Source organism: Podarcis tiliguerta (genome assembly GCF_965153285.1).
Source record: "Podarcis tiliguerta genome assembly, chromosome: 17".
NCBI classification, from domain to species: domain Eukaryota; kingdom Metazoa; phylum Chordata; class Lepidosauria; order Squamata; family Lacertidae; genus Podarcis; species Podarcis tiliguerta.
This window is the reverse complement of record NC_139550.1, coordinates 19088186-19109722: the sequence shown is the minus strand read 5'-3', so window position 1 is coordinate 19109722 and position 21537 is coordinate 19088186. Positions and strand designations below refer to the sequence as shown.

The window sequence follows — 21537 nt, the reverse complement described above, 5'->3', positions numbered from 1 at the left end:
TTTTTAAAAAGCAAAAAGCATCTGTTTGTTGGGAGGGAGACAAATGTAAAATGGATTGAAAGACCTCTAAGGTATATGAATTATCTACTAGTTCTTGGAGGTAAAAAATTATCAGCTTAAGTACTTTACAAAATTTGTCACTCCAACAATAACTATTGGGGTGGGGTGGGGGTGCAGAAGATTGCTGGAATGAACTCAGTGAAACCTTACATTGTTAACCGGCTCCAACAGCTGAAACTCTTAACATCTCTGTTTATGCTACGTTTTCATGGAGTTGATTTGACAAATTAAATTCTTTTGCTCCAATATATATATATATATATATATATATATATATAATCCTCACTGCTTATCCTAAACAGATTAGTCGATTTTCATGACACATACTAAACATAAAACTTTTTAAAATGCAATGCCCGTGGATGACAAATAATAAGAATCTAACTTACTGAATACTTTCAATAATTTTCAAGAGGACTCCTGAAACTGGTAGAATGCTTTGTGTTCAAGTCATTAGTAGTTATGTTAGGATGTTTGCTTGGGAAGAAAGTTATTAAAAGGTACACCTAGTTATAAGAAATAGCTAGACATTCTGTGTTTAACAATATGTTTCATATGCCATTTTTACATGAGCATCATGCTTGCTTGCTTTTTGCTTATTCAGAACACCCACAGGTTACACAAAATGAATTGGTGGGTCATCACTGTATCTTATTATTCTTACGAATTAGGCCAAACTTATTGAATTCAGGATCCTCTTTTATTTAACAGAATAAATGAGTGCTACTAACACAACAACAGTAAGTACAGAATACTATTTTTCTCCACTAACTGCAACTGTAAGCAAGAACTGGTAGACAGTACTTTATTAGAAGTCCTATAGTAAGCACACGTTAGAGAAATTAATCATTCATTCCCTGTAGACTGCTTATGTATTTCATCAGGCCATTATCTGATCTGAATAACAAGAACAATTGCATAATGAAATGCATTACTGCTGACACCAGCAACTTTATTCTATCCTCTTCAAAAATGCAAGTACCTTTACAGCACAAAAGGGGAAGAAGGTTTTACCCCCATAATTCCTCTGTGCCCTAATGCACTGGCCCACAACAGTTTCTTGTTCACCTGTATTTTATACTATCAAAATGTAATTGCATGATATTAAACACAATATGCACAAGTATACATTTCAGGAAAATTATATCAAGCCATTCCAGTGATATAAATATAATTTTCAAAGACAGGGTTCAGCATTCCCATCATATGTGTGCTCATTCAAAGAACATGCCAAAAAAAGAAGGAAAAGTTTCCAGAAAATACTTCAAAAAAATGATAATGCATCCTAGTCTCAAACAACAATAGTCAGCACTGCTGTGCTAAACAATATTCTGCAAAACTAGCAAACAAATCCCTTGGCTTGGCTGAATACATTAATGTGTTGCGAACCACTTTTATTAATAAGCCAACCGAACCTGACCATCTCGTGTAGTCTCAATACAATTCCTGACAAGACACTTATTTTTTGCAAGAAAAGCTCTCTTACATTCAGTTGTTTCATGTTTCAAAGACCATTAAATAACCTTTAGATGGCCACAAATGCTGCTGTTTAAAACTATTGTAATCCAGCTACCATGAAGCCAACATTAATTCATTCTTCCTAGAACTAGCAGTCTACGCTCTCCTAGTATTCCCATCATTATGTTTTTGGTAACTGTAAGCAATTCTGACTTAACTGTACATGCCAAGCAATACTTTGTGCTAGTATTAATATCTTAAGCCAGTTTTGCCTAATTGGCCTTAGCACAGTGCATATTACAAATCTGATCAGAAGTGCTAGTGAGAAAACTGGCATTGCAAGAAATAAAACTTTCATGTTTCAGTACAGCCATTGGCAATAGTATAAGGAGGAAACTTTCAAAATCAACCATTAATGGTCACACTTGAACTTGGGAGCAATGCATGTTCAATATAGTTTGTCTAGGGTATTGGAACTCTGAAAATAGTGAATCCTCAATACCTTGGGAATATTAAAACAATGAAAGCATTACTCATTAAATAATTTTTGCTGCCACATCATCTTTCATGAGACAGGTAGTTTCTATTTTAGAAAAAAAGAGAGTTTAATTAATGACTGTAGATATTGCGATCCGCAGCATGTACCATTTTTCTTTGCCTAGGAGCACAAAATTATTCTAATCAAAATCCATTTGGCAATAACAAACAATGCTGAAATGTTATTGATTCAACCTAGTACATTCAGAACTGACTCAACTCTATTTCCACTGACAAAGGTTTTATTAAATATTTGAAAACAGTCTCTCTCTCTCTGTGTGTGTATATGTGTTTGTGTGTCCACACACTTTTTTTGGATTGGCTATGTTCACTGCTCATTATTTTGTCCAGTTGCAATCAGTTAATCCTCAGATCCCCTTCAGGTGGTCAACAAAACCCAAACCAAACCAGCTACAATCCGTCTGTCTGACCCAAGTGGAATAAGGCTCTTAAAACTTTTTTTTTTTAATGCAGAGATGTTTCTTAGGCTCCAAGATGGTACCCCTTGTGTCAGGCAAAGCTCTTACTTCCTTGTCATTAACTAACCTCAATCACACAGCCTCCATGGCCTTGCCCAAAATTCATTCTCCCACAGGACACACAGATTCTCAGCACAAAATAACACCGCATCTGGAGCCTAAGTTGTGTCCTGCGTGTGCCACTTTCAAATCAAAACACTGTTTTGATGTAGGCAATGCTTAACATTTGAGAATCTGTCTCAAAAGGCAAGGGTAGCCAAGAATGGGGCTAAGGTAAAGACAAACTGTATCCAAGCAAGTAAACCACAAGACTATATTGCTACCATATATTGGTACTTGAAGACTTAACTGACACCTAGTGCTACCTTTCCATTTAAAATCCTCTAGGTGTCTACGGAAGAGCATCTCTTTGTTGGAAAACGGGGGAGGGGGGGGGGCTGGTTCAGATGAATGTTCCTATATGTCCTAACTCGGGACGTAACATCTCCAGCAACAGCAACAGCATTGCTCCTGCAACTCTTCTGGCATTTGAGCTTCACGATATAGAAAAAGGAGGAATAAAAAAAGCTCAATGCACTCTTCCCCCCCCCCACCCCCCACCCCGCGCACACTACCAATGGTCGCCGCCGCCGCCCCTAAGTTACATGACTCGCGATGTTGTATATGTACAGCATCGCATCTGCTTACGGGGCAGACGGGATGAAAGAGACAAAACAGAAAATAAAGAGTGTAGGAGGAAAGAAAACCGACTTACTAAATGCAGCCAGCTCGGACCTCTCCGGAAAATCTTAAGGAGTCTTTCCTTTCCGCTCCTGCCGGTCACCTTACGAGCAGAGCTCCTATTCCACAAAGGCCACGAATGAACTGCAAAGACAACCACATGTCACACGCCCAGCAGGTTTGTTTTGGTGCCGAGAGAAGATTGCGGGTGCGAGGAGGGCTGGGTGCGGGGGAGGGAGGGGGAGAAGAGCGCGAGAGGGAGGAGGGGCGAGAGGCGGGCGGGCGGGCGCTTCAAGTGCTCTCCTCCCCCCCTCCCTCTCTCCTCGCAATTGCGAAGCGGGTGCCGTTCTCCCACCCCTCAATAAATAACTCAGGAGAGGGTCTCGCGCGCGCCGTGCCCAATTCGCCGCTCTGCCAGGGCGCGAAGAAGAAGAAGACGAAGACGGTACCTGCAACTCTCCCCTCGCGCTGAGGCTGCCAAAGAGGAGGAGGAGTGTGGTGGCGAGGAGAAAGATTTCTCTTTTTTAAAAAAAGAAAGAAGAAAGGGGCAAAATAAATAAAGAAAAGGCGAGGGACGGCGAGAGGAGGAGTGTGTGTTTGTGTGTGTGCGCGCGAGCTAGCGCGGAGGCTGGGAAGTCAGGAGCTCCTCGGCAGAAGCGGAGCAAACGGATAGCGGGGAGTCGACGCCGGTGCTGTGGAAGAGCAGCCCTCCGAAGAAACCCACGCAGGGCGCGGGGAGAGAGAGGCAACCGGCGCGCTCCTCCCGCCGGCGAGAGGGAAAGGAGGCGGCAGCGGCGGCGGCAGCAACGCACACACAAAAAGCGTCCCCTTCCTTACACGCGCAAAGACGAGCTCCTCTCTTTTTCCCTCGCTAGGGCTCATCCCCACCGCCGCCGCTACCAGCAGCAGCAGCAGCAGCTCGAAGCCGCTCTCCTCACACTCACCTGCATTTCCTTAACGAGCCACTTGATGGCTGGCAGTGCCTCGAGGCGAGGCGCTTTCTTGCTTGCTTTCTCTCTCGCGCGCTCGCCGGTGCCTGCCTATACTCGGCCAAAAGCCGCAGGGGAAAGGAAAAGGGGGGCGCTCTGAGGTGCGGAAGGAAAGACCGCCCAGGGAGCGGGGAAAAACTATCGTCTCGAGACGGTTGTTGGCGCTTTACCACCAAGAAAGGGGTGGAGGAGGGGGGAAGAAGAGGGGTGGCGGCAGGTTGAAGGTGTCGGAATGCTTTGGGGGGGGGGGGACACGTGTAACACAAAGGCGGTTTCGCTGGAAAGTGACCCTCCTTTTCTCACGCTTGTCACCTCAGGCGCCACTTTATTCCGCGCTCCTCTCAGTCCTGACAAGAAGCAGCTCCACCTCTCCCTTTTGTGACCCCCTCATATAAGACCCACGCCTTGGTTGCTGGGGGGGGGGGAGGTTGTCCCCCCCCCCTCTCCTGAGAAAAGACAAGCTGAGAGAGAGCATGTATCTTCATGAACTTTCTGCCTCGCGCCTCTTCCCCCGCCGGCGCACTTCGAGGCGCGCGCGCGCGCGCTCCGCTCGGTGAGGGGAAACGGGGCTCAGAGGCGGACGGACCTTCTCTCCGCTATCCCGTTACGCTCCGATACAACGGCCAGCTCCCTGCTGTCCTAAAACCCGCCGCCGCTCCCTCCCTCCCTCCCTCTTTGGCGGGTTTATCTCCTCTTGCTCCCCACTCCGCGCCGCCCTGGACGATGAAGCAGTTAATAAGGCATGAAAAGAATACACCTTCACGGTGCTAATGACCCCAGTCACCACTTTTAAGAAGGCAGGGAATGGGTGGTTTCAGAGGAGCTGCCTGGTTTCCCGCCTCCCCCCTCACGATCTCTTCCAGGTGTAAGCACAGATGATTCCCAGGCTATTAATACGAGGAAGGCCCTCGTTCTCCCTCAAGGAGCTGCGTTTACAAGGGAAGGAGAGCGCGTCGGACGAGAGGGCAGCGCCGAACAGGACCCGCCCTGCCGGTGCTTCCCGCCTCGGGCGCGCCCGACCCGGCGACGGCGTGTGCTCCTCCTGCCGGTTGCCCTCGCTCGCTTCCCTCCGCTTGCTGGGTTCGCCGAGAGAGCGCGTCGATTCCCCCTTCCAACCTAACCCGCCCCCTCGCCGTCTTCCCCCTTCCGCTTCTTTCTCCCTTGACGATACTTTGTGTGTTTTAAATAAAGATTTCGTTCTGCCAACCCGCAGGAAGCTTTTAACAAGATGCAGCTGAGCGTGTCGATATCATAGCTTTTGACTGCTGCTCAAGCGTGCGCCTCGACTCCCAACTCTTCTCGGGCTTCAGCTTCGCCGGGGCCGCCGCCGCCGCCTCATGCTGCGGCCCTCTTGCCTTAGCAGCCTTCTCGGAGCAAAGGGGAGGCGGCTTCTCCACCCGCTTCCCCCCACTTAAGGGCTCTTCTCCACCCTGTTAATGTCTGGGGAAATTTTACCTGGAGGAAATGCACAAGACTTAAGGACCTTGCAAGAAGTCTGAGTCTCTTTTTTTTTGGGGGGGGGGGGGGGAGAGATGGAGGGATAAGTTGAGTCGTTGGTGTGCAAAGCAAACGGCCATTACAGTGGTACCTCGGGTTACAGATGCTTCAGGTTACAGACTCCGCTAACCCAGAAATAGTACCTCGGGTTAAGAACTTTGCTTCAGGATGAGAGCAGAAATCGCGCAGCAGCAGCGCGGCGGCAGCGGGAGGCTCCATTAGCTAAAGTGGTGCTTCAGGTTAAGAACAGTTTCACGTTAAGAACGGACCTCCAGAACGAATTAAGTTCTTAACCCGAGGTACCACTGTATGTACATCCATCAGGTTCTGTACATAATCCTTCCCTGAAAAGGGAAGTGTGCACATTTCCCTGTCAATATGCGTACCTTCCCCACAGGCTCTGTGGAATGGGCAAACCTCAACTCCCGTTTTGTGCATTCTCTGGGCAATGTGCACATTCGCCGGTCAGTATGCATAGTCTCCAAGAAACATGCCTCCCCACCTGCATCTCTTGTTCAGAAGGGTGCAAATTGCACTCCCCATGCTGATTCTGGCCCACTGCCTAGTTTAACGCGGCCCACAACATACGATGATGATGATGATATTTGTTTATTTATATGCCGTCCATCTGTCTGGATTGTCCCAGCCACTCTGGGCAGCTCCCAACAAAAAAACACTAAAAGCACAATATATCACACATTAAAAACTTCCCTGAACAGGGCTGCCTTCAGATCAGCCATGCATTGTGGAGACACCTGTTAAGGATTAAAATCTTATGTAGTTCACTCTCCTTTTCACCACTTTCAGGTGTTGTTCCCTGGGCAGTTGAACAGCACAGGGGGAATTGCAGGGGGAGGAAAGTTTTTAACCTTCTCTCCCTCCCCTCCAATTCTGATGGAAATGTCCACCCTTCCATGCTGCTATTAAGCATTGGGGTGGGGTGGAGAATCATCATTGGAATCACAGGGGAGGGAGCATCAGAGATAGGATTACCCAATAGGGGGTAAAGAGTTGGGAGAGAAAACATTTGAAGTACCTCTGTCAGAAGGTTCACAGATTTCCCATCATCCCGAAGAAATAAGGTATGCTAATGAATGGAAGACCCAGCCAGTATTTGTCTAATGGCCCCTGGATTCATTAGCTTTAAAACATGTAAATATGCACATGCATATTTTTTTTAAAAAGTTGCACCTATGTGCCAGGGAATCAGATGATCTGGGCTCCCTGTCATATGTGCACATCTTTAAAAACACAGTGTTTTTCCAACTAATATGTGGTGTACACAATTAAACTACATTTTAGTATATTTTTGGTCTCTGTGGAAGCCGCCCAGAATGGCTGGGGAAACCCAGCCAGATGGGCGGAGTACAAATAATAAATTATTGTTGTTGTTGTTTAAAAAAAGTTTTAAACTGTTTTTGTGTGTTGGGGGGGGGTTATTTGGCTATTCTGTTTATATTTTGATTATGTGTTTTGCGTTTCTATATTGTAATTTTATCTTGTGAACCACCCTGAGACCTGCGAGTATAGGGTGGTATATAAATTTAAGAAATAAACAATAACAATAGCACCCCAATTTGCAAGTATGTTACTTCTTTTTGTAAAAGGTACCGTATGTAGGCAAGTGGCTGTATTCCTCAACTTGTTTTAGTTGAAATACAATTGGATTATCAGATTGTCATTTGTGATTAAGTACAAAAGCTCTTTTCCCATTAGGTCTGAGTGGCATGTATAAATTTGGTGGCCGGGCATCTGTTTTGCAGGCAGAAGGTAGCAGGTTCAATCCCAGGTGTCTCCACATGGGGATGAGGGAGATTCCCTACCTGAAACCCAGGAGAACTGCTGTTGGTCAGTGTACATAACACTGAACTAGATGCATCAATGATCTGATTCGGTAGAAAGCAGCTTCCTACATCCTTAGATGCACTTCTTAAAGAAATTGTAGAACCTAATCCTTTCTTGGCTTCAGAGTTTTAAAATTAAATGCTATCTAATTCAACACATGTGCCCTTCACACATAATGGGAAGCATATATATAAATACTAGGCTACAAGGTGAAGTGAATTCAGCTCTGAAACCCATAAAACCCAAAAGAGCTTACTGAATCTACTTGCTTGTACCTTTGACATCAAGCAGGGCAGTTGTTTTCTGTAAACAGGAGTTGGTGAAAGTCTTCATCTGATTAATTTTCATGAGTTGAGCATGTAAAAAAGCAGCAACACTCCTTATTGGAGGTTCTGACTCCAATAACGGCCTCAGTCCACATGCATGCAAATCTGCTTAGTGTTAGCGAGTCTGCTTTTAAAGTATCTCTCAGCACCAATGAGAAATCCAATAGCATCCTTGTCAATGTGTTGAATAAAAAAGGGCAAACACGGAACTGCATGATTTCCCAAAGTTTCAATCACTGACTGCTCTATTTTTTTTAACTTACTGTCTATTTCTTCTGCATGTTTTTTTTTTAAACTAGGGAAGTTAATTCTGATATTTCAAATATGACGTCCTCATAAAGTAATCTCTAGTCATTACATTTGCTCTTTAGCTGAAATTAATTTTGCTTATCAACTAATAATATATTAGTTCTATAATGGGATGGGGGTTCTGGGCAGCATACTGTTAATACCTCTCCCCCCCCCAATTGTTCCCAAATCCATTTATATGCCATTTTTTTTTACCTTTTTCAGGATGTATTTGATTATATAAAAGTCATAGTGTTACATAACATTCATGTCTTGTCTATTGCAGCCACCTGTGCAAAGCATTTGGCCCAAACAACATACAGTGGTACCTCGGATTAAGTACTTAATTCGTTCTGGAGGTCCGTACTTAACCTGAAACTGAAGCACCACTTTAGCTAATGGGGCCTCCTCCTGCTGCTGCTGCCGCTGGAGCACGATTTCTGTTCTCATCCTGAAGCAAAGTTCTTAACCTGAAGCACTATTTCTGGGTTAGTGCAGTCTGTAATCTGAAGCATATGTAACCTGAAGTATATCTAACCCGAGGTACCACTGTATTGTGCACCTGATTCAGACAACACAAATGACTTTAAACAATTAAAAAACAACAACCAGAAAGAAGCTCTGCTAAATGCTACTTCTAGATCTGATTAGCAATTGACAGGTGAGAGGGATCCAATTGTAGTACACTAATTTCACATGAGATAAGCTGCAAGAATGCTACACTCTTGAGATTGTTATCTCTCTGATATGCTAAACACAATGAAAGACCTCCTTTCTGCTTGCTAGGGTCTCGGAAAAATTAGTTGAAATTATCTTTCAGTTTTGTGTGATGAGAAGTGGTTCAAATTAAATAGAAAATGTATTCGCCCTGAAAGGGGGAGGGAAATCACCTTTATTTCTTCCTGAGCCAACTGCATGCTGTGCTTCTTCTGAGGCAAGAGTGATTTGTGCACCTGCATCTTTGCAAATGGCTCAGAGTACTGAATCTGCTGACTTAGCTACCATAGGCATTTTTTTGGGCTCACTCTGCCTGGTTTTCTTTTTTGGCCTGTGCACCTTTGAAAAGTGTGTCTGAGGTCAGATATTACATTTAATAAATAATGGATATTAAGTTAGTGCTGACAAAGAAAGCAAAAGTGGAAGAGAGGTAAAAAGACAACAACACTTAGCTGGGTTGTCTACTTAGTCCACATTAGATAGCAGTCTGTATAATTATGACCTTGCCTCTTTTTAATCCAGAAGAAATCCAAAGGAGGGCAAATATGTTGTTTTCTGGTAGATCTAATTTGGTTTATATAAAATGCCACCAATCCTTTCAATACAGGATACAATGTTCTACATATAACATTTGCGCCCTGTTCTTCTTTAAGGAGTTCAGTATGGCATGTTTGGAGCTAGCACATTTCACTCTCACTAAAACCCATGAAATAGGCTTCATAATGATAGTGGATGGCCCATGGTTTTATGTTCAAGTGGAGATTTCAGCCTGGGTTTCCCACTTGTAGACACCGGATCTTGTAGGCCAACTGGAGTTTCTCTGGAAGGTATTCAACCTTGCACTTGCTATACAGAGCGATCCATCCATCTCTTCACTTTCATGCTGTTCTGCAGGTTCTGCTGACACCTTGGAGCCTATTTGGGGGGAAAGAGAGGTGGGAAGCCTTGCACACGTGAAAGTCTTTGTGTGGGCTGCTGCTGATGGGAGCCAATCTGTGCTGTAGCACAGCAAGGTAGGGAAACACACAAACAAACTAAAATATTCAGCATGATCTTAAACCTGTTTGCTCAGAAGAGAGTACCATTGAGTTTGAGCAGACTCTCACTCTAATAAATGTGTTTAAGATTACTGTCTTAATACATTGTATATGCGCAAATAATGGTACACACAAGTACTCTAAAGTCAGTCCTATTCAATTCAGTGGGACTTACTCCCAGGCAAATGTATATAGAATTACAACCTAAATGTATGAAATTGAATTTAAGGCTACATGTATCCCCAAAGAGTCCTGTTTAGTGTTATCAGCATGTGTTATGCTTGAGGGAGGATGATAAGATATCTACTGTGGGCTTCTACTTTTAAAAACTTCATTTTATATTAAGAAGAATGCTTGCTATTTAACTGTGTAAATTATGCAAAATAATGTCATAACACAACAATTCCATTCCCCCCCCCCCATTATTATGGCCCTAAAGTCTGTTAGTCTAATCTACTGATTATATTGTTACCTTTAATTGGCAATTACTTTGTTGCAGAAATGATAAAGATGAAGTATTTTTGAGACCGCTATTCCTTTATGATCATGTAAAAAAATGGTTTCTAGAAGTATTTTAATCAAGAACTTAGAAATTCTTCAAAAACTATTCATTTATTGAAGAATAACACCATTTTTGTTGATTATTCTTGACCTATTGCACATTCCTGCTGGTGTTTAATGAGAAAAAAAACAACTGTAATCTTTCTACATAATTAAAATTCTCGAATGTTTTAATTGTGAAGCCAAGATCAAACTTTTTTGAGCTGAATGATATCGAAACCTGATTTGTTAAATGAACTCTGTAAAATTAACATGAATTCAGGGCTCACTGCTTCACGATGGCTTTTCCTTATTCACACTCCCGAGAGTAGTCCAGAGAGAAAATAATAGGCAAGGTCATCATTTCAGATAGTAAGCACTTCTGACTTGACAGACAAAATAAAGAATTGGACACAAGGTTGAATTATGGGCCATTTTATTATTTGAAATGCCAACACTTGTAGAGGGAAAACTATTCATGGGGGAACTAATGATAAACATATCAGGCAAATGATAAACATATCAGGCAAAGCCTGCAGCCAATAGGCCAACAAATTCTGCCAACGGGAAATGACACTACAGTGATACCACTGACCCTCTTTCTCCAGCCATACCCTGAGGGCAAGGATGCTTTCCTTCAGCACCGCCTCCAGAGCCTCATAACTCTGGAATGGGTTACACAGGATAATCTCAAAAGTGGTCCCTAACTTTCCTCTGGGTCCCCCAGCTGTGAGTGGTACCTAAAAGGGGTGACCTTGCTGAACTTAACTTTCCCCCTTCTTGAGTGTTCTCACCAAAGTGATCAAATCAACCTATTTGAGAAACGCTTAAACTAATTGTACTGCATTTGTGCTACACAGTAGGTGAAAAAACCCGACCCACCAGTGCCAGTCAGTGGGTATGCCAAAAATTCCTACTAAGCCCCAAAGTGAGCAATGAATCACACTATGTGCAAGGGACGGTTGGGTGCCACTGGAAAGAAGAGAGGAGGAGGGGAAGCTGGCTGGTGTTTAAGAAGTCTTGACTGGTTCACCCACCACACAGTGCATGATGATACAAATGTTTCAGTGCCACATCCTCACACACATACACCTCAGGCAGCAAAGATGCTTGAGTACTAATGGAAGAAGTGTCAATAAAGTATCCTTTTGTACAGCTGCAAAATTCACATGTATTGCTTTGCCCACAGTTACAGTGGTACCTCGGGTTAAGAACTTAATTTGTTCTGGAGGTCCGTTCTTAACCTGAAACTATTCTTAACCTGAGGTACCACTTTAGCTAATGGGGCCTCCCACTGCTGCCGTGCTGCCATCGCACAATTTCTGTTCTCAACCTGAAGCAAAGTTCTTAACCCGAGGTATCATTTCTGGGTTAGTGGAGTCTGTAACCTGAAGCGTCTTTAACCTGAAGCATCTGTAACCCGAGGTACCACTGTACATCCCTCAGTATCCACCAATAACATGGGGCTCTTGAAAGGTTGCCAAGAAATGAATGGTCCTCGGGCTTATGAAGGTTTTCTGTCTAAGCCATCAACATCTGTATAAGCTCATTGTGAGGATAAAATCAATAACACAAGGATTGTAGACTCAAAGTGTACAGAGGTAATATTATTTAATTCTTCCAAAATATTATATACTCAAGGGCCTTCCAACTTTCCAGCTTCCCCGAGATAATGTGCAATTGTAGAATATTAAAAACCTGATGTGCAAATAGTTTGGTTATGACAATTCTGCTGTTGTTGTTTTTTTTTACAACACAAAGAAACAAAAGGTACAGTGAATTCTTTCCATATTTATAAACATGTGTTGCTGTATGAGTTACTGCTTCAAATAAACACTGCATTTTAAAGACTGCAACACTAGACATGCATACCTGGGAGTAAATGTTATTAAAAACAGGGAGCTTAGTTCTGAGTAGGCATGTATAGAGTCACTATTTAAACTGTAGACTCAATTTAATACACTTGAAAGTATCTTTTTGTGGATTGACTGGAAAACCCACAATTGTACTAATATTATATTTAAGTATTGAAATTTGAGGTAAATAATATTGACACGATTTGAACAACATAATATTATGTATGTACATTGCTATTCTTTTATTTTTACAAAAGTATAGCCATGGCTGAAATTAAGAATGTCTTATCCATAATTCAACCCCTGTGGAAAGGATGATACATTCTGAAATCCTCCTTCTGCCTCCCACAACTTGTGGTCCTATTATGCATTAATGGACCATTTGAAGGACTGTTGCTATGTTGCATCCTGAAACAGAATTAGCAGGAAAGTTGTTTACTAATATAAGATCTACACTATTCAATTCATAGTAAAGCTAAGGATTTTTTTCCTTTAAAGAACCAAAGGAACAGATCAGAACTAGGTTTACCCTGAAGTGGGTTTTCCAGTGCAAGGTCTACACAATCTCTAAAAAGACCTCCAGTACAATTTTATTAGGTCTCAATAGAATTCAGTAGTAGAAAAGAGTTTGTAGTATCTAGAAACTCAGGGCGAATTTGTCATGAATGCCACGTGGGATCAGAGGAGAAGTGCACAGAGACCTTAGGACCAGTTTTCAGAAATGATGCATTAATTTCATATATTCTGAAGCTTTCAGGCATACAGCACATTCACACATGCTCTGCAGGGATATAGTCGCAGAATATAGTTGCTCTGTCTAACTAGATGGCAGGGGAACTTTCTTTTTGATGCACACCAAGTTTTTAGTGTACATCAATTTGTGGGGAAGGGTTAAAAACGTTTTTGTTTTTCAAGTGGATCTATGCCTTCCCCTAAGTGAAATCCTCCCCCAAATCCATGATGTGTGTGTGCGCACGCAGAACCACCCTGTATCAATGACCTTTGTTATAACATGGTTGTTGGGTGTGGGTGGGTATCATTTTCTCCTCTCCAGTTTTTCTACCAGCTCTTTCCCCTATTTAAGTCAATGGAAAGATCTCTCTCTCCCAATGAGAAGAGGTTGTGCCAACAGTTCCTGGAGTTAACAGGATCCTTAGAGGGGGTATACATTTCCTCCACTTCAGTCTTTCCTGGGGATCAGTATTCTCTCCTCCACTAACAAAGTGCCTCTATGAATCCTGTTTCACCCACCCCCAAACATGAAAGTCTGCTCTCATGAGCAAACCATTGCAGCCCTTATTTTATTCTTTATCTCCTCAGAAGGATGACCTTGCCTGCAAGTGGCATCCAATTCTGGAATAAACATGAAAACATTATAGACTTCTCCTTTGTTTAAAAACTAAATAAATCTAAATCTAAAGGTTCACTGTATGAAAACCCCTGTATGTATCTGCTTACCATTTGGAAGGCTTGATCCATTTTGGAAGGGTTGCTTTTCCTGAAAATTCTATCCACTTCTGTGAAAAGGAGGAAAAGTTTACTTCCTTTTTTAAGAGTCCCCTTTTAATGCATGGAGCCGACTCTGAAAGAGATTGGCCAGTTTCCCAAAGCTATGGATAAATATACAAGTTGAATTGTGCACATCTCTAGTTTGTATGTAACACAAGCCCTGCTGTCCATTTGCTCTTGTACTTGAAAAGCCAAATCAGAAGTTCCTAAAAACCCTGGAGAAAGATATTATCATCCTGTCCAAAAGAAGTCTGGGAGCTGAGCTACCCACTGTTCAACAACTATCATGAGAGCAATGAAAAGCACAGAACTGCATTTTGTCCAACCAACACATGAAACGCTGAGCCCAGTATGGTGAACTACTGGTAAGCTGGAAAAGTGATCTCACTGCTTAATGTGAATATCAACTGAATAATCTATCTCACACATAAGCCGAATACAGCTCCGTGATCAAGCACAAGGAAATGAGTCTTAAGAGCTGTTCCTCTTTGTGGATTTTTATGCTGTGCTGTGAGAACACCGACTGCTGTCAGCTGCTAACAATATCTTGTGTGGGAAGTTTGCTAATATTTTTGTCTTAACAGAGCATGAGGACTAGAGGAGGTGGCAAAGCTGCAAGGAAAATTCAGAGGGATATTCTCTTTCTCATTCTCTTTCTCTTAGAGTCACAGCACTACATCTACTTCCCTAAGGCTCAGCAAGAGTCCTCTCTCCCAGTATATCAGACTGAGCCCATACAGTGAACCCATTTCCCGAGAGCTAGTCTTTTCATGACTGTCTGTTCTTCTGTGCTTCTCCGTGCCCGGAATATGGGCTTTTACATTATTTTTTAAAGGGAAGGAATGTGGGTCAAGGTCCCAGGGCAAGAGATTACCTGTCTGAAAGCCTACTCCATCAGTCACAGGGATGTTTTCCTTTTGACCATTATGTTGGGATTCCGTCTCCTAGAGATATGCTTATTGTACTGGAGCTTGAGTATTAGAACTGGAAATCATGTTCTTACAATGCCATTGTGAACTTATTATCTCAGCCCCCACCTAGCTTCAGTTCCTTATACTGCTCTCATTAGTTGTTGCAGAGAAAAGGTTATTGTTCATGGCATGTTCAGAACAACACATGAAAACCAATTGTTACTGAGAGAGAAATAGATGCTACTGACTTTCATGCAATATTGTCTTAACAAAAGATTTTTCATGTGCAATCATGAACTGAAAAAGAATTTAAGCTGTATGAAAGTATATAAAATATGGAGGGAGGGATTCAGATGTCTTTGTAAACATCTGAAGAACAACAAATGCCACAAAATCTTGTGAATTCTGATACAAACTGACCTCCTGGACTACTGTCTCATAAAGCAATTAAACAAGCATTCTTATAAAGGTATCATTTGCACAAGCACTCTAAAGAGTGGCTACCCAACAATGACCCATCATTAGATTATCCATAAAATAAGCAGCTGTCATAAGAAAGTCAACAATTATAATGAGGGAAACTGTCAAACCATCACAGGCTAGGCAGTACCAAACTGAAGCAGGAAAAGGGGAAATCAAGACAGCAAGCTTTTCTCAAAATAGGCCCGACTTCCTTTCAACAGCCTCACAGAAAAGTCTACAATTTTACGATAGCCCAAGAAGATGGGGCTTAGTAGGCCCCAGATTCTAGAACACGGGAGAGAATGAGATTTTAAGTAATGCAAGATCAGGACCTTGGACAAGAGCCAGTTCAGGCCACAGTTAGCAGTGTTGTAGCTGAAACAAAAAAAGGAAGTTGTCTCAGTAACCTCTTCAAGCAACTAACAGGATTTGATAATCAAGATTAAAGCCCTGTCATATTAGGACAAGTAAATGTTATATTGGGACAAGTAAAGGGCTACTGCCCTTTTCTGCAGCCATTACCTTCTTCTGTGGATCAAATATTTCTGTAGGGAAACCACCTTAGGTCTTTCCCAACCCTCTGTGGTCCAGCAATCGGCATCTGCTGATAATGTCATCTCCTCAGGGTTTAGGCAATGTGATGCAAGTTCCTGTGCCAGTGAATGCACATGGGAAAGACTGGTGAGTGGATCCACCTTTTCCTCGGAGCAACTGAATATTCCTGGTCTGGTGCCATGAAATCTTCCAACACTGCAGGGAGATGCGTAATCCACCAGGCAAGGTTGGCAGTTAAAAGATAGAATTGTTAGGATATGAATTAGAACTGAGACGAAGTTATGGGTAGTAGTCAAGTAATTTTTACTCAGAGTAGACATATTGAAAGTAATGGACATAACTTAAGTCATTTTTTATTAAATTTGATGGCTCTTGCTTGGATGAAAAGCAGAGGAACACTTTACATTTCTGTGTCCTTTGCTTAGCCATGAAGCTAAACGTCCTCTCTCTTTGAACATGCAGATAGAAAGACCAAAAATAAAACTGACATATATTCAACTCAGCTCTGCTGTGAATATTGGTTCTGCACGTACCAGAATTTCAACCAAGGAATGTGCAATACTGGAAAAGAAAATATGTGTGTGTGGCATTTTTTCTTCAAAGAAAGGCCAGTTGTTCAGATACTGAAAATGTAATTTGATGGCACTGGAGCTTAATTTAAGCAAGCATTGAGGGACCTTTTGTCAAAATAACACCACCACTTTGGTTTATTTTAAAGCTAAATATTATCTAAAAAGAAAAAAAAGGAATTTAATTTTGGGCTGGGGGGTATAAGTAGCTTCCTAGCATTCTGATTCACTAGATAATTGAATTCTCTTACATGCAAATCTAAATGTCATGAAAGATATTGTCTGACAGGATACTTGATGATTCTTTCGTGTGTAATTTATACTAATGTTATATAAATCTGGGTTTGAATTCTTTAGCTCTATGGTAAAAATATTTCAAGGTATACATTTGGGGTTTTATAGCTTTCCTCATGGATGTATAATTTACTTGTTCTTTTTCAACAATATCCCTTTTTGTGTTTTAGTATTGGCTTTTGTTTTGAAGCTTATAATAATAAATGCTGTGGATTTATTTCCAAAAATAATACAAATTATGAGGGGAGTATCTGCGAAAGCTGGTATTTGTATTTACACTCACAGATGGAACATATTATAAAATTAGCCTAGCAACATATTGAGACACAAGTTTTCTAATAGGAAGAGCTAGAAAAATCTTGGCATCTGATATCTTCCATATTACATTACATTGAAAGTATCCCCATACTAATAGCATCTTCTCTCTTTCTTCCCCTCTCTCTCTCACACAACCATAGCACCCAAAGAGTCCAATTTGTGCTAAATTAATTATAAAGCAACAATTTTCCGTTCCATAAAAATGGGCATATGTTGTGTAATACATATATCAAATCACAAGTGTAAACCAGGATCTTTACTACTTTGTTCAGTTTTAAATAGCAAACATATGTCATCATTTTCTCTGCAATATGTTACATTTATCCCTTCAGAATTGGGATTAATAATGAAGAATTTTATCCAACTGTACTCCTTCCATGTTGGAGGGACCCTAGATCTTGTGTTGGCTTCTGTGAAAAGAAGGGCAGTGATTTTTGCTTATTTACTGTATTTTCTGAGCCCTCTCTGTACCACCTCTCTTACTGTTCCAAAACTTCCCCTCTCTGGAGTTAAATACAGCACATACTTTAATCAAAAGCATAAATTCATATGTACCGGGAGTTGAAGTGCATCATTAAGCCATCAAATGCACCCCAGGAACCAAAACAGAAGGGTCAAGCTATCACTGGATACTTTATCCTGACACACAGGCATGTGTGCAGCATAACGATAGCCACCATATCCCCTAAACCCCTGATGTTAAACCTGTCTTCTTAGGTTAGCAGGTTAAAGCAGAGGCATAAAAAGGTAGTCCTCCCTACACAAACCAGGAATTTAAAGGGACGACCTGCCTCAGGCTCTTTTTCGTATCAAAAATATCTCCAGTAGCTCCTCCCGCCCCCCGGGTAAAAGATACAAGAAATGAAGATAAGATGCTGGTGGCAAGTCTTGATTTCTTATGAAACATAAGAGGAAGGACCTCATCTGGCAGCCATGCCAACTTTATTAGCTGTTGAAAATTATGCTCAAAAGCAGATGAGCCCTGTAGGAGATGCTGGAGAACATTTCAAGCATTTGATGTTGACATTCAACAATTTTTTAAGCCCCTGCCCCCCATGCAGTTCTAACAATGTTTACCCAAAAGCATGTCTCAAATGAATTCAACCAAGGCTGTATGTTTGGACAGCAACCATAATAATATATTTGGATCACTAGCTGCCAAGTATGGTATATCATGGTGCAATGCATGTTCGTATGTACATTTTCAGAGTGAAAGTGGTGCTTTTGTGGGGGGAATGAAAGGTTTTCTGATAGATATCACACACAACTTGTTTACCTTCTTCTCACTGCCTCTTTGAGGCTGCATGTTTTCCCAATGTGCCTCATCTTCCTGACTACCAGCCAGAGTGGTTACATCACAATGCCATGTAACCAGTTAGATTTGGCTACATAATTTGTCTTCAAAGTTAAATGCTAGAGATATGCAATCCTGCTGGCTCTGCCCATGTGCTCCAATAAGACTAAAAGCAAAGCAGAAGGCACCAGCTCACAGTGCAAACGAGAGGAACTCAGACCTTCAGAGCTTAATTCTCCTAAAGGGAAGGGACAGAAGAAATTATTCTGAAAGCATGGACTGAGCTTTATAGCAGCCAGTATAGTGTAATGGTTAAAGAATTGGACTATGACTAGGAAGACTCAGCCATGAAGCTTACATTGTGACCTCACATATCCCTCTCCCAAGTAGGTTTGTGTGTGTGTGTGTGTGTGTGTGTGTGCGCACAGACGTGTGCAGGAGGTAGCACCTTGTGCTACATCGAGGAAAGAGGGATCCAAAATTATTTATTTTTAAATGGAAATATTTCCACACTGAGATCAGAGGGCCTTCCTCCACATTTTGAAAGCAGTGTAAGTCCTTTTAATTTTGGCAAGCCTTTCATAAGTCTTGATTTGGCTGCATCTGTTTTAATTTCTTGATCTCTATTGACTACTTAAAAAATAAAACAAAACCATATCTCTGTGTGCTGCTTTGAAAGTAGCAATAACAGCAGATAAATGTTTTAAATAAATAATAAAGGAATGTGATGACATAATGAATGAAAGCAACTCATAGTGAGAGCAGGTATTATTGCCCATTAGGGAAGGGTGTTGAGGGGGATAAGAGTTTTTTTCTGCCCCAACCAAAAGGAGTCCACACAAAAATGACAGATACCCGTGGACAGCTGAGGCTGAAATCATATACACACTTGCCTGTGCATGTCCATTTAACTGAATAGGTATTATTTCTAAGCAGGCATGTATAAGGTTGCATTGTTAGGCAGGCACTGTCAGATTGCAGCTGCAGGACCTTGGACAGCTCCAAGCAAACAACTTGTTTCTGAAGGCAAAACTGCAATGTTCGTTTCCATTATTCCAATTCTTCTCTACAGAGATTAATTTGCTAATTATGCTTTTTAAAAATGCACAAAAACCCACACAAACAAACAAACAAACAAACAAACAAACAAACAAACAAACAAACCTCTGCTTACTAAATTCAGTAACTTCATCCAAATGCAAAAGCTTCAATCAGTATTCAGAATGGGTCATTTAAACTTATTTTGTAAGTCACTTTCCAAAGTCAACAGATAATTTCATACACTGCCCTACAGATGGTAATATAGCTGAGAGTTGCAACAAAAAGAAATTCTAATTATAAAACAAATGTAGGCCACCCACACACTACTTGATGAAAAACAACCAATAAAGAATAAAGCATAATGAGCTCGGAGAAGCACAATGAGTTAGATATACTTGTTTCAAATGCCAGAAATAAAGTTACAGTTCTGTGAAAGTGCCTCTTCCCCATTCTGCACTTATTTTATTTCTATTTAATTACAATAAATTCAGGAGGAAGTCCTAAATTTCCAGATGGAGCCCCTCCAAGGGCCACAGTACAACTCACTTGAGACCTGAATAACCTTAGGAACACAGGAAATTGCCTTATACTGAAGGAAATGAATTGTTCCATCTAATTCAGTGTTATCCACACTGGCTGGCAGAAGACTTTTCGTGCCCTAACTGGGGATGTTGGGAATTGAAACTGGACCTTTTACATGCAGAGCATGTGCCCCATCACTGAACTATGGCCCTTCCCCCAAACCTTCTTAAATAGTCCTTAAAAAAGAAGAAAGAACTCTATGTAAAAAAAAGGAGAATATTCTAAAAAGGACCAACACTACAGATCCACTTTTAATATTGGTTTTTAAATGCTAAATTTTATACTCCATTTTTCGTTGCAGTGAACACTCAAGGAAGCTTACAGACATTTAAAGGAAAAAGAAAAACTCAATACACCTCCCCCTACCCCCAAAAACTCAAACAAAGTTAAAATGGAGAAATGAGACTTCCATTCCATTTCTCCTTTAGGTGGCTTTTTCTTCTCTATGGGTTTAAACAATGAATCTGAAGCGGAGTGGTAGAGAGTCATGTCATTCGGAACAAAGAAGCATTAAATGATGACAGTATAAAGAACTTCTTACCCAGTGCTGAAGCAACTTAGAATCAAAGAATTGTATTGCTGGTCATTGTGACATGCATTGGTATCTCATGTAGAAAAACAAGAAGAGCCTTGCTGGATCACATGAAAAGCTTATATTGTTTCTCATTACATTCCCATAACGGTCAACCAAATGGCCATGGGAAGCAGAAAATGAACACAATAGCAATCTCTCAATCAAGATCCTCAGCAGCTGGTGTTCAGAAGCATATTTTCTTGAATTGAAGAGATGTGGGTGGCGCTGTGGTCTAAACCACTGAGCCTCGGGCTTGCCGATCAGAAGGTTGGCGGTTCGAATCCCTGTGATGGGGTCAGGTCCTATTGCTCTGTCCTATTTCCTGCCAACCTAGCAGTTCCAAAGCACACCAGTGCAAGTAGATAAATAAGTACGACTGTGGTGGGAAGGTAAACAGAGTTTCTGTGTGCTCTGGTTTCCATCACGGTGTCTCATTGCACCAGAAGTGGTTTAGTCATGCTGGCCACATGACCCGAAAAACTGTCTATAGACAAACACCGGCTCCCTCAGCCTGAAAGCAAGATGAATGCCGCAACCCCATAGCCATCTTTGACTGGACTTAACTGTCCAGGGTCCTTTACCTTTACCTTCTTGAATTTTGGAGGCAGTAGATCAGTACTCACTGATCCTCCATGAATTTGCTGATTTCCCTTTCAGACCTATCTAACTTGGTGGCAACTACTGCATCTCGTGGTACCTAATTCAATGGTTTAACTATGTGCTCTTATTGTCTGTCCCGAATCTCCCACCATTCAACTTCTTTAGATGACCTGAGATTTATCAAAGGGATGGCTCCAGACATTATTGGAGGAGAAAAACCTTTTCTACACTATGCATCATTTTATACCCCGTCCTTCCTTACTTGACCTCCCCCCCCAAAAACAACAACAACTGAAAAAGGCCCAAATTTTGTAACCTCTCTTTCTATACTGTTTGCCCTTAAATGTTGTTCAGCATTTATGGAATCACATAATATCTTGATGCTCAGGAAGTGGTATTTTAATTCAATCATCATCACCATCGTCTGTTAGCACCATGACATTAAAGTATCTAACACATTCTCCTTTCTTTCTCCTGAT

At 41.6% G+C, this 21537-nt stretch overlaps 1 protein-coding gene across 1 annotated transcript in view; it reads right to left on the bottom strand.

Moving 5' to 3' along the window:
• PTPRD (protein tyrosine phosphatase receptor type D) overlaps positions 1–21537 on the bottom strand; it is a 1386996-nt gene that overhangs the window by 1122608 nt on the left and 242851 nt on the right. The window lies entirely within an intron of this gene.